Source organism: Alosa sapidissima, chromosome 2 (genome assembly GCF_018492685.1).
Source record: "Alosa sapidissima isolate fAloSap1 chromosome 2, fAloSap1.pri, whole genome shotgun sequence".
Taxonomy (NCBI): domain Eukaryota; kingdom Metazoa; phylum Chordata; class Actinopteri; order Clupeiformes; family Clupeidae; genus Alosa; species Alosa sapidissima.
In genome coordinates, this window is record NC_055958.1 from 11,144,569 (window position 1) to 11,158,652 (window position 14,084).

General features: G+C 39.8%; 1 protein-coding gene across 2 annotated transcripts in view; it reads right to left on the bottom strand.

Moving 5' to 3' along the window:
• enox1 (ecto-NOX disulfide-thiol exchanger 1) overlaps window positions 1-13,103 on the bottom strand; it is a 61,490-nt gene extending 48,387 nt beyond the window's left edge. For both annotated transcript variants that reach the window (XM_042070088.1, XM_042070091.1), the window contains exon 1: window positions 12,957-13,103. The gene's annotated coding sequence lies outside the window, so the exon portion shown is untranslated. The remainder of the gene's footprint in view (window positions 1-12,956) is intronic.
• Window positions 13,104-14,084: the final 981 nt, after the last annotated feature.

Sequence of the window (14,084 nt, forward strand, 5' to 3'; positions counted from 1 at the left end):
GCACAGTGGTCAGACTGGGCTGAGGATGCTGGCTGTGTGTTTACAGACTCCTGTCAGAATTCCCCTGGCGTTGCACCATTGTTACCCAGAGGCATGTGTGTGGTGGGGGTGGGGCTAATGTTTGTCTCCCTCTCCCTCACGGTTTCTCCCCCTTCCCTCTGCCTGTCTCCCTGACTAAAAGCTCTGAGACTTTCCATGGAGCTTTTGTAGCTATGTGACCCAAAAATAGGAGGAAAAGATGGCTCTCTGATTGGTAGACAACCATAGTTGCAACTTGGGGTGTGCAATATGTATAATTGTACACAATAATATCTCAATTGTTTCTAACAATGTGCAAGCTGACATTTTCAAGAAGCATTTATCTATGGTCAGTCCGCGACAAGGACACTACCAGTCTTCAGAGCCTTCCACTGCTAAAGTCAGATTATGTAACATGCGGTTGAAAAGAGGCTTCAAGAAGTGTGTTAAGGCATCAGTTACTGCAGGGTTGTCACAGAAGTGTATTAGAATGAAGCACTGTCAGATTGACAGGATTTTTCCGTATGGCTGGGTAGCGAAATACAGTCAGGCAAAAACAGACTGTCAGACATTATTATGTGGATGCCCCATTTTCATACACAAATCCACAAGAACCATTTCACCATGCGCTTGGGCTTGGACAAGAAACAAAGGGAGGCTGGGAAACAGAATGAAAGGAGAGGGATGGAGGGAGGGAAAGAGAGAGACGTGACAAGATAAGGAAGTTCATGTAGCACACCTGAATACAAATTAGGGATAGATGCACTACAGCATGTGAGTCTTCCAGTAAGGGCAATACACCCAAAGCCATTCTAAAGACAGAAATATTCCACACATTCGGACAAGACATATCCATGAATCTTGTCTGTAACCACTCACCCTCTGTATTTGTACACTGCTAGAGGACAAACTGAACTAACCAAAAGTGGTGAATTTTGTGAGATGAATTCACATAAAGCCCTTTTACTCACTGGAGTCACCATCTCTAAAGGCATGTTTTCTTTTGCTAAAAGGGCTTGATTGACAGAGTCAGTGAGCTACAGCAGTACCATATGTTCTCTTCCCTTCTAATTATGGTAATTCAACTTTAAACATAAATTAGTGAGGCTCTACATTTCTGTTTAGAAAATGTCTGTGATATAGCCTGACGAGCCAGACCCACATTAAAATGTAGGGTCTGGGCACTCACCGTTTGCAGTGCTCAGTCCGAGGGGCGGGATAATCAGTTGTCTTTCAAATTCCCTCTGCACGCAATAGGACAGCGGCAGCGCTATGAGTCCCATGCGTTTCCCACCAGCGGAGCTAGTTGGCTAGTTCAAACGTTTGCCAACTTAATAAAAGCTTAACTCTTGTCACACTGTTCGCCAACAGCAACATCCATCTTATTTGTTTTCAAGTAGCAGGGAATTCAAGCCAAACCGTTGCAACTCTGCCATCAATCATTATGTTAAGCCCACCTAACGACTCTATACACAATTTCATTGGCCTGATTCAGTTTCGATTTCTGGAGCTCATAAGCCAACGGAGAGTTGCTAGACTAGCCCTAGGGGCGCGTCTAGATTTCTAGGCTATCTGTGATAATGAGCCTCAGAAGCTGGTATAGTTTTATTAAACATACGCATGGTCAAATGTCCAGATAGCCTGCTCACACACACACACACACACACACACACACACACACACACACAGAGAGAGAGAGAGGCACTCCCCTATGAAACATCATCTTTCTTAGTCACCTTCCTCTCCCATCCATGTTGTGGATGTACAGTATTATAGTCAATGGCGAAACTAGCAGTTCACCTGGACATTTCCTACATGCCCCATAAGCGTCCTATACTCTTATGTGTTGGTTAGCTTGGTACAATGTATTTCTTTGGTTATCTAAATCTCTTGCACAACTACCTTTTAGTTATATCTGTAAAATTGTAAAACACAGGTTACTTCTTGCTTACTCTATTGTCTCCTATTGCATTATAGCTACCATTTGTGAGTGGCTTTGGATAAAAGCATTTGCTAAATTAATAAATATTATGCAACGCAAATACAGTCTAAACTTACAAAAACCAAACAATTTTTATATATTGTGATATTAGACGTTCTACAAGTAAATACTTTCAATTTACCAATAATCTCAGTACAGTACTGAGTACTTGTACTTGCTTACAATAAAATTGTTTCTAAAATTATTCTGATTATTATTATTAATAATGTAAAATAATATAATGTAACAATTCTGTATATCACTGACATGTGAACTGTGAAACATTTGAGGACTAATGCAATCAGATGGGTGCAGTAAACAAAAGCCTACTCTACGTGAAAGAACAAAATATATCCTTGGGGCAAACATCTCTGACAATATCTATGCCAAAATAGCACATATAAAAACCAAGTGCCATGTCTATGCATGACTACACATTTGAAAATGACACGTCCTTGTCTTCCCCACTGGTGCTATATAAAGTATTAACAATAAAATCATCTCTGTCAGACACTGTCAGGTTATTGCACTGGAAGGAGGTCAAATGTGTGGAAAGCTTCTGGCATTCAGCACCACAAATCAAAATATATTCAGGATATTCTACTGGAGAGGGAGGTTGTGAGTAGGAGAACTGAGGGGTGGTGAGAGAAAAAAAAGCAAAAAAAACTTTATCAATCAAGATGACAATGAGGCTTCACTGTCACTCTCAGGCTTCCAGAGGCCTGTGATCCCCAGATTTACTGTATATGGCATATAATGGGAACAGGACAAATGCGTCTTCTGCAAAAGCAAGGCCTGTGTTCCCCAGGTCCTATGTCCTTGAGCTCTGTATAGCACAATAATAGGTGTGTGTGTGTGTGTGTGTGTGTGTGTGTGTGTGTGTGTGTGTGTGTGTGTGTGTGTGTGTTTCACTGGTCCATGGGTTTGCGTATATATTGTACTGCATCCTTAATATTTGTGTCCCTGTACCATTTTCTTCATGTGGACATAAATAAATAGTTAAAATGTGTGTCTGTGTGTGTGTGTGTGTGTATGTGTGTGTGTAATCATGTGAAAATATAATGGCAAGCCACTGTTATATTGTGATGAACTGATCCTATCATCATTAGTAGCATAGCTGTCAACACTCAACATTGAGCTTTGAAAAAGTAAGGAGATTTCCCAGGTTTCTCAACCAAAAAACGGGAAAATCTCAACATTGGTCTTCCTGTTGCTATCCCTCTGCCATCAATATGACTTGAGATTAGTAAACTGCTGCACTAACTAAACCAGGTGTGAAACTAGGTCGAACGTGACTGCTTACAAAATGTGCTTTCGCAACAACCACGCCGTTATCTAAAATAGGCACTCTAAGGTCTGCTTCAAGCAAGAAATATTATGTTTTGAAAGCATCTGTTTCGCTGGAAGGGCAAGGGGGTAGCAACAGGACAACAGTACAGAGACTGACAGGTCGTGTGGTAGGGCTAATGTTATGAGAATAACATTTTACGGGAAAATATTGAAATGGAAAAGAGTTCAAATATGTGAGAAACTCGGGAGAAAAACGGGAGGCTTGTCAGCTATGATTAGTAGTCCTTTCTTTGGGGGCTACCTATAAATACCTAAGAAAGTTACAATTATAATTCCACCAATAGGCCTATCTTTTGGCGAAGATTTCATCCTCAGCCTTGGTCGCATCTGAGGTATAAAGCTTTGTACACTGTCAGGCCTTAGGGGGTTCTAGACATGCACTGTTATCTCCTGGAGGTTTCTCACAGAATTGTTGTGGCTGTGGAATCAGCTGCCCTCAGAGATCCCTTTCCAGCTAGGGAAGCCAGATTTGCCTCCTCTATTGCACAATGTGGGGGAATAATGCTCCACATGCATGCACACAGAAATAGACCAGCATAATTTACACAGATGTCAGAGGGGTCAGATGGGGACCTTCAGATGTCGGAAGTGGAGGGTGAGGGTGAGTACATTTTACAAGTATTTTATAATAAGATGAGTAAGATGGATTAATGAGTAAAATTAATAAGATATTAATAGAGGAAGACAAACAAACAAAAAATACGATAACAAATAAATGAAAGAGCAATAAAACAATAAGATAACTAAAACAGTCACAAGCTGGTGATGAAAGGTTTGTGATAATGGATTTAAACTGATTGTAAGATGACAAAGTCCTTAATTGCAAAGTGTGCTGGAGACTGTTCCAAGATGTGGGGGCATTGGAATAAAAGGCTGACTCTCAGTTCAGTACGGACGCATGTCAATTGTCCAGATATATGATAAGGTATTTTTGTGTTTTGGTGTTTTACTGCCGCAGTACAGTCCAAATGAGTGACACCGGTGATGACCGGTTGAGCTCTCCCTTACCACTGCTGTGGTAGGCCTCTAGGCATGACTCATGGAAATCATATTCATGCCTGGGCCATAGCTCGAGCAAGAAAAGAAAGCACCATGCTGTAGTTTGGCAGAGACAGATGACAAAATGTGTTGTAAATGGCCTCTTCCCCAGCTTGCCCTGTTGCTCAATATGATGGCTTGGTGCTGTACTCCAATATGGCCTGCATACTCAATTTCACTCTCTGTCTGTTTCTCGTGGCCATGTTCTTTCTGTTGCGTCTCACCTCCTCATCTTTCTGTCTCACCTCCTCTTTCTGTCACTCTCTACTGCTTGTTCCCACTTGCCTTGGTTGTCCAGAATGTTTTCCCACAATACACTTTCATCGTGTTTGCGGTGCATTATTCCCATGCTGTTTTTCCACTTTTACTTACTCTTTATCTTTCCCCCACAGTCGTTCCTTTACCTTCAATATATCAGTGAGATTAACTGGCCTTACAGTGACCATCTCAGGCTGTAATAGCCTCCGTAAATCACAGGCAGTTCAGTGCAGCACAATGTGGAAACAGAACTATGTGTCATGTGTTATGTGAGGATCGAGATATATTCTAGATATAAGAATTACCATTCTTTCATTTCCACATTTCCTTATTATGTGGGGCCCTGAGCTAGAAGAAGTGAGTTTAATGAGGCAAAAGGGGTGGAGTGTTTCCTGAGTGCAGAGTGGTGGATGAGCTAATCCACTGCTAATCCACTTGCTTTGCTTTCACATATCAGGACCATTGTGTTGCAGGATGTTGCATACACCTGATGCGCTTCCCGTCAACCCCGCCTTGTTTATAATGCTTCTGCTCTTCTACTCAATGCTGCATCTTCACAGTGTCTAATGATTGTGAAATCAGCTATTTTACTGCAGAAATAAGGCATTATTTTATGCCAAGCAGGCGATTTTTACATCATTTTAGTCCTGAATCAGTTGGATCCGACACGTTTTTAATTGGGCTGAATTCCTGTCCAATCTGTTACGCAGTTTAAACAGGCTCATGGGGCTCTACTGTATCTTATACCCGGCGCAACGTGGCACCAAGTGTGACGCAAGTCTTACAAGTCTTCGCCATGCGCTCCAGTTCAATTGCGTCCACAGGCGTGTCAATGAAAAAATTAGGTGTGGTCAGGCGCATGATCCAAAAATCTCTATCTTACACCCACTAAAAACCATTATGCCACTGACCAAGAAAAACCTGGTCTACAGCGGAAGGTGCATATAAAGCACAGCTATTATGGTTATGGTTATGGGATTTGGCAGATGCTTTTGTCCAAAGCGACATACAAATAACAACAATACAACAGTTAAATTTAACAGTAAACAATTTTAAAACATTGGTAAGACTACATTAAGGAGAATAGCAATAATAAACAACAATGTCAATTCAATCAATAGCCTAATGAAAATAAACAAATACTATAATATACAAACCATAACGCATAAGAAACGCTTAATAAGCTAAGTGCATGTTGAGCAGATATGCCTTTATACCCCTCTTGGAAGACCCAAAACTATCACAAGAATAGTGATATCCATTATAAAGACGAGATGTAAGCAGCCCTTAGCAACGAGTCCCAAGTAACGATTCGTCTGCAGGATAAATCCTTAAGATTTTTATTGAGTCATTATTGGGGTAAGTGTTGCTTTTTTCAGGCTGTTTTCTATTGTAACCCCTTGTCAAAGTGCAAATAATAGACGAGTGCAGATGCGTGTAGCCTAATTATATGGTAATTATATAATGAAACTATACAGTTAATTACTTTCACTATTGAATGACTGACAATGGGTTACCATCGAAAACATAGCCTGAAAAAAGCAACACTTACCCCAATAATGTTCGAATGACTGAATAAAAAACCTAAGGACATTTCCTGCAGAGGAGTTGCTGCTTACATCTTGTGACAGTGTATCTTCAGCTGCGCTTTTTGCTATAGACCAGTTTTTTCTTGGTCAGTGGCGTAATGCTTTTTAGATGGTGTAAGATAGCGATTTTTAGATCACACGCCAGACCATACCTTATGTCGTTAATTGCCACACCCTTGGGCGCATTGTTTTAATAAAAGAGAAGCACATGGCGAAAAATTCGAGTGTAAGATAGGAATAAACTTTGCGTCGTGATAAGAATACACTATGCACTGTGTTTTTGATCGTCAAATTGGAGCCAAAAGGCTGATTAATAAAATATGATAAAGGATGGGAGTGTACCATTGTAATAACACATATTGCACATGTAATGACATATATTAGCTTTAACTTCCCTGTGGCCACCTGCTCACTACATAAAGAGAAAAACACATGATCCACAGGAAGCTAATGTGAGGTCCCCAGCCCCTCACAAGTCCCATCTATCATGCTGCCTGACAGAGCGTCTGCAACTAATGAGACCAAGGTTTCTGCAGATGCCCATGACTTTCTCACAGCAGCATAGTTTAATGTGGACATTGGACTTCGCTTTGATCAATTATCCACAGAGAAAGTGGGATCTGCACCTCGGTGCTCTGATATTCGTAAACATTATGTTGCAAGGTTGTACTTATTCTCACAATCGATGACTTACTGGGCACGGAGATCAATCACTCTCTAATGATACAACCTGAGTTGTAAGACATGCATTTGTTCACCCAGGGCAAGCAGCACATTAGTCCCTTTTCCAAGTACTCTTTCATTTAGAATATCAGTGAACATGAATCAGTAAACTAGTAATCAAAATGATGTGACATTGTGTGCTTAATCTAGGGATTCACACACTCAAGGGAAATCAAGCCACTGAAATGTGCTGAATGAGTTCCATATTGTTTTAGAAAAGACAGCTCAGCTCATGCAGCTCAGTTCTTTGCTGTTTCAATACTGTTAAGAAATGGAAAACGTTGTCACACTTTTTGCTGAATAGCAGTACAGTAGATCTTTACATCTACTTACATCTTTAATTTTACATAACAATTAATGGTGCAGTGTTTAAATCAATGGTTTATATGTGCTGCGATGTGCATGTGTAATATGCTTTCATTTCACCATTCAGCTCCAGGGCTGTGAGTGATCATTGCCATCAGCTACCCCTAGACTGCAGTATGCATCAGAAGAGTTCCTGCATATTCATATCAGGTAACATAACAGCAAAAAACTGCCATCAAGAAATCCACTCTCTTACTCTTATTTTATGTGCTAATACTACAGCTCCCTTTTGAACCAATGCTATTATGCAACTGGAATGGACCTCATTAGAGGAACTGAGGCACTCTAAGCCCACATTTAAATATTAATATCAGCGATCATGACTGCAATTAGAAGTGTAAAATGAAAGAAGCTAAAACTGCTCCTCCATTGGATGTTTTCAAACCATGTTTTTGTAGGTTGTTAGAATATTTCTGAAATTACAGTTATTGCACAATAGTGTCCATACAAAATATGCCCATAAGCACACTACTTCAGGTGTCAGTTAATGTCACAATATCTTTAGTAGTGAAAAAACACACACAGGCAGATTCTTCTCACTTTATAGATAGACATCACCTTATTCTATGTAAAATGTTGCAACAAAATGATATCAGATGTACCATGGTAATAAGGGATGTTTCTACTGGGGGAAAAATAGCTCCGTGCCTGCCCCTCCCCCTTCTCCCCCATCTCACTAAATCCCACAGGACTGGACAGAGGTTCTTTCCAATAAATGGGATAATACATTTCACTCCCAGCGGTTGTTCCAGTGAAATAACGGCCTCCCTTTCTTCTGGATACCACTTGTCCTGTTTACATTAGCATCAGAGAGCATGGGAAACAATATAAACCTTAACAAAGTATACTGTTTAAAGTTGTGTTAATGTAATTTCTCCACTGACTATACATGCTGTGTCAGTTATGTTTATGATAGCCTATTCTTAGCATATGGGTGTGTGTGTCTTTATGTGTATGGTCAGTCTAGAATGTGTCTGAGGGGATGACACTACACAGATATGGAGACTGACTGATGTTGGATACAGATTTCACACAAGCATTACACTTTAGGAAGGATGAACACCAAGGAGAGGGGATATATTTCAGGCTCTTGAGAGATGGCTGATGAATCTTTAATGGAAGAACAGTAAACACCATTGCAAGAGCAGCTTCTGGAGGGAGGCACAGTGTGATTGCTTCTGAGATTTTCTTGGTTCCTTAAGGCATGTAGTGTCTAAACGTTCTAGTATCATGGGTGACTGCACATGTGAAATGGAATGGACAACTCTGGACTTTAAATGTTGATGTAATTTTTGGTATAATGAAAATGAGGTAATCCAATATAAGCACCATAATGACTAAAACCTTGCAATGATATCCGCCCAAATTAATTCAATTGTCGAAATCCTTTAAGAGAAATTGCAATTGGAAGAGAAATAAGCTGTTAAATCACTAAGCCGTGGTGGTGAATATTTTATTCAAAACTGCAGGAAAAATCTGGTTCTTAGGGCTGGTTCTTTCCCCAGGGTGAGATTTGAGTCTGAAGTCTGAGAACATTACAGAAAGAAACAATAGACTTTCTCACCAAGCGCTGTCACTCCTTCATGCTTGAAGGTAAGCTAAGAGTGTGTACATAATGGGACTGTGCTTGATTGGCCAGGGAAATGAGGCAGTCCCTGGTTTCATCAGGTTTTGCAGGGAATGGAACAGATTCAGCCTACAAACATCTTCACATCAAACGTCACAAAAATGTTTACCTCACCTTCACCTTGAGCTAGATTTGACATATAATATTTTGGCAATTTTCTTGTATTCCTTCATTTTAACTCCAGAATAATAGCCCTCATCTAGTCACAGACAAGGGCAGTTTGCCTGGGAAATATAATGAAAGAAAAGGAACAAAATCAGTCAGATTGTAGCATAGCCTTCAAGATAATTTACAAGCTACATCAGAACTAAAAGAGGTATCGATTTAATATATACCATTGGACTTTATGTTTCTTATATTTGTCAACTGACCTAAATTTGTTTATATATATATGATAGATAGATAGATAGATAAATAGACCAATTACACAGACATGCTAGTACAGTACTGCTCTCGTAGCTCAATGTGATTTTCTAGGGTCAATCGTCCCCTCCCCCATCCTCTTCTCTAAGACCTTGAGTGGAAGAGGAAGAGGCAGGACGAGTCTGTCCTTGAGAATACAGATGGGCTGGCATACAGCGTGATGGAGGATGCCCCATCAGGCATTGTGGATGAGCTTTACTATGAAACATCACATCAAAGCACTCACATGTTCCTCCTCACTCTTGTAATAACAAGACAGATTAAAGCTAACCTGTCTGTTGTTCCCTCCAAATAAGGTGGAGAAAAAATCATCAGTGTACAGACACCATCTCCCATAAAACAGAATCCATTATGAATGCAGACACAATACTGTAGACTGGGCTCCCCAGCAGAATGCTGAATGAAAGAAGAACTGAATATACACACACCTATGGTAGTATTTAGTTTTCTTGGGAAACCACATCTTCAAATATTGTACAACCAGACAACTTCTATCCGCCATAATATGGCAGAGGCTATACAGCAACATATGGCAAGGGCCATATGGATGAATGGAAGTCAGCTACAGAAACCTATTCTCTGAATGACTTCATGCAGGGTGAATGTTACTTTGTAATCTGTCTGTGTTAATGTGTCTGTGTGCTTGTTTGCGTGTTGGCATGTGGATACAGGGTATGTATGAGCATGTATGTGTGGTGGTGACTGGTGATGTGTGAGTGTGCTCAGCAAGCCCTCTGCAGTCAGACCATGGTGAGGTTAAGATGAAGGGCTCTGCCTCTTATCTGTGACAAGACCGTTTATCCCCCACATTTACCAAAGGCCTCCTAAACACACCTCTAAAGACAAATGAAAACATAATTGAGGTCATGTGGCTCCACTTCGCAAGGGTTTCAAACCATCTGCCAGTGCCAGGATTTGTTAATGGACTCAAGCCATTTTGGAGAACAAAAGAATATAACCAAGACTTATAACAGACTTGTGAAGACATAGTCAGAGTGAGATATACTGCATAATGGGCTGATATCGATTCTGTATGAAAATATCATCATAATATTCAAATATCATAATGAAAGCACACGTTCATACATGGGCTTATTAGGAGTTTATCTCACACTGGTGGCATTAAATGGATACCTAGTAGACTACTGTACCCTTTGCTCACGTACTTTGGTTTCATTGACAATCTGCTGTGAAACCCACTGCCTTGAATATCAGTTGACTACAATAGTTGGCTTTATCTCTAGAAAAAAACATCTTTTATATGGCAAGAGAACCAAACAGTATTTCTATAGCCCCTGAGCTGAAAGGCTAGGCTGTATCGGGACACATTCTAATGTACACAATGTGCAATCACAGATTCATCTGTGTTGCTGCTGACTGCAACATAGAATACAGATGTCTGTGATGCAGTGACACAAATGCCAAGACCAATCACATCACCATCCAGCCTCACAAGTGACGTGTTTCAAGCGAAACAAAACCAAGCCTCCACTCTAGCTTCCACAAATGAGTCCCGACTTTTTGAGGTAGCAGAAAAAAATCATTTATCAGGATGAATTGAAGAAAAGAAGCAGCTTGTCAACGTGTTTTGCTTTTTTTTTGCATGTGCATTGATTGACACACTGTCTATGAATTCAAAATAAAGCATAAAACAGCCAACACATTATTTCTGCAGAGCAGCACAATGAACTAATTGTACATATTTGAGATCGATGGAAAACACTGCTTGGTGTCTTTTTTCACTGCTGCTTTTCAGTGTGTGTCTGAGAAAAGGATTTCACATTTAAGCAGATGAAGTAATGAGCTTTGAAATCCATATCCACTTAAATATGATGCTTTAAATCAAAATGCCACAGCATTTATCAACAGTAGTTTACATTTTGAAGAACTGTGACAGAGTTACCAGGTTGTTTCTTTTTTATTTTTAAATAACTGAAATACAACTGCAAGTCCAGAGGAAGGTTTTGACTGACCGTATGAGTTTTGTCCTCTCGGTCAATGCTGATTTGTGATATATCCACCACCACTACAACAGCCCTTTTGTGCATGTATGTTGGCATAGCAGGAACAAAACATCCCAATATAAATAGTGTTTCCCTGTATCAGGATGCTTTGTCACTGATAACAGGACTTGATCACGTGGATTTCAACAAAATGTGTTGATATGTCACTGCATTTATAAAAAAACTGTTTGTTAAAAAAGTCTTTACATCTTCATTCAGACATAGATGAACATACATCCTCACTTTCTGTTTTATGTAGCATATCTAGTTGCAAAAATGTTGGTGCCATGACTGCCACACAATGACAGTTTTTTTTTTTTCAAAATTCCAAAACACACATTTTTATATTAGTAGCATACCTTAAAAATAGCTATAGGCTATAATTAGTAGGCTAACTGTAGTTAGGCCTAATGACCAGTGCCACAAAACGGCTTGCATTAAAATAATGAAGCCTAATTTGGCTAATACCATGATAGATGGTATTAGATAGATACATAGATGTTTGGCAATTTAATAGCCTAAGAAAATCAGGACACCAAATTCCAGGTGGTTCACTTAAGTAACACTATCGGTGGAACACAGATCCTTCTGCCATTCTCGCGCAGCCTGTCCTCTCTCCATGGTGCTGAAGTGGTTGCCCAGGTGATGTTACATCCAGACATAACACCAGCAAGGAAAGCAATGAAACTGTTTTGCCTTAATCGCTTAGAACTGATGCATAGTTATTCTTGGCCCTTGTTCAGGATATCTCCCAAGAACATAAAATAAAACGGACCATTCACATACGTCACAAATTGGGTTTTGTTAAGGATTGAAGGGACGTCTGTAGCCTGCATTGATGGAAATTGCTGCGACGTAGGCCATCGGTCTATGAAATATCCTTTGTCTTGATGAATTCTCAAGCACTTACAAAGTGTCCTAGCCGACACAATCCTCATCTCGGCTGTTCACAGAAATTCATTCAGTCATTAAATTACACTGGATGGCAGTCCACGTTTGGCATTGCTATACATTATATAGCCTAATCAGATGGATGTGTTCTTTATTAATAGCTAATTAATTTGATTGTTTTAAGTTAAGGCTTTACATACTTTCACGCACTAAGATAAACAAGACAGAAAGGGGACGGATGAGAAATTAAATGTAGGCTACACAACTGCAAACTCCAAAAAGTGAAAAGAATGCATGCGATGAATGCAAGCATAATCGCCCACACTTCTTTATGTTACGCCAATATTGCCAATTTTCCTGTAGCCTATACTTCCATTGCGAATTCCACTACTTCAGTGTAGCCTACCAAATTGGGCATTCAACATGTTAAGCAGTCATTTTGCAACCTGTACGGGAGCTAAACGTATATTTATCTCACAGAGCAAATATGTAGGCTAGTGTGTTATGTCATTGCAAAGTTATATAGCCTACAGAACAACAAGGAGGGGTTGCTTATATGCATTGCAATGTAAAATGTCCAGGTCAGTCTCTTCCATGCCTCCACATTTAACGTAACCCAGCATCCAGGCATCAAATCAATCAGCAGCTTCATAACACACAAATTCAAACAAAATACATCTGTCTCTTACCGTTATGACGAAAGAAGTTACGCACATCGAACAAACGATTCGTGACCGTAATTCCTTATCTAGCGACACACAACCGTGCAATGATGCTGCCTATTTTCCATGCACAGTCGATTCTATTTCCTCTTGCATACAGTCGGTGTGACAAGACTCAGGCGCGCGACACGGATCAGCGTGCACGATCAACATCCTCTTCCTTTTTGCAAACCTGAGCGTCAAGTGAAAATGTTGAAAAGCGTGTTCACTGTAGAGCATTCGTAAGCAATGAGCTGTCTATTTGAAATGTTAATGCTGGTTAATGTGACGGGAAGTCAACGTCTAGAAAGCTAAAATGACATGTAGATCATTAAAAAAAATAGGAAACTTCTGCCTGCCTCATTATACCCGATATTTCGATCTCTTTGTATGTCTGGAACATGTGAAGAAATTGACAATAAAGCTGACTTTGACTTTGACTTTGACTTTGACAATGATTTATGGGCAATCATCAGTTTTTTGACCATTTTTTTCATCATTACTAACACGGACGGACGCTGAAAAAGAGAGGTTACATACAACTATCACTTTTTAAGTTGCTTCATTATGCTTTTGAGATCATGTCTGTTTTATGTGCTAGCGCAGTGAATGCATTAGTCTTAACCAGCACAGAGCCTACAATATTTGAGAAAATAATATATCCTGGCAAAGACTTCAGCTTTAGTTACCACTGCATAGTTTCGTTGCTCCACCTGGTGGTCATGATGATTACCATGTCATTTTAAATAGGTAATGCACCATCCTCTACATTATTTAATCAAACTAACAGCTCTATTCCCTATCTTGAACGCTTTACTCCTCCAAGAAGCATTGTCTTTCCTCAGAAGGAAGCGATCACGGTGAATACTCCCTTGGAGTGATAACCAATTGGTTCATTCAACACCTGTCTAATTAGTTAATTTGTTTGAAGCAAACTTCATATAAAACATAGCATATTATAATCATAGCTTTGGTATTTGTTTTTGTTGTTATTGTTGTAGCAACATTTCATGTTTTATTTCTTTCTGCTTATAACTTAATTTTCTTTCTGATGTTTTCCCCATTATTTCTTAAAGCAACACCAAAGAACTTTCCCTCTGTCGCACGCACGCTATT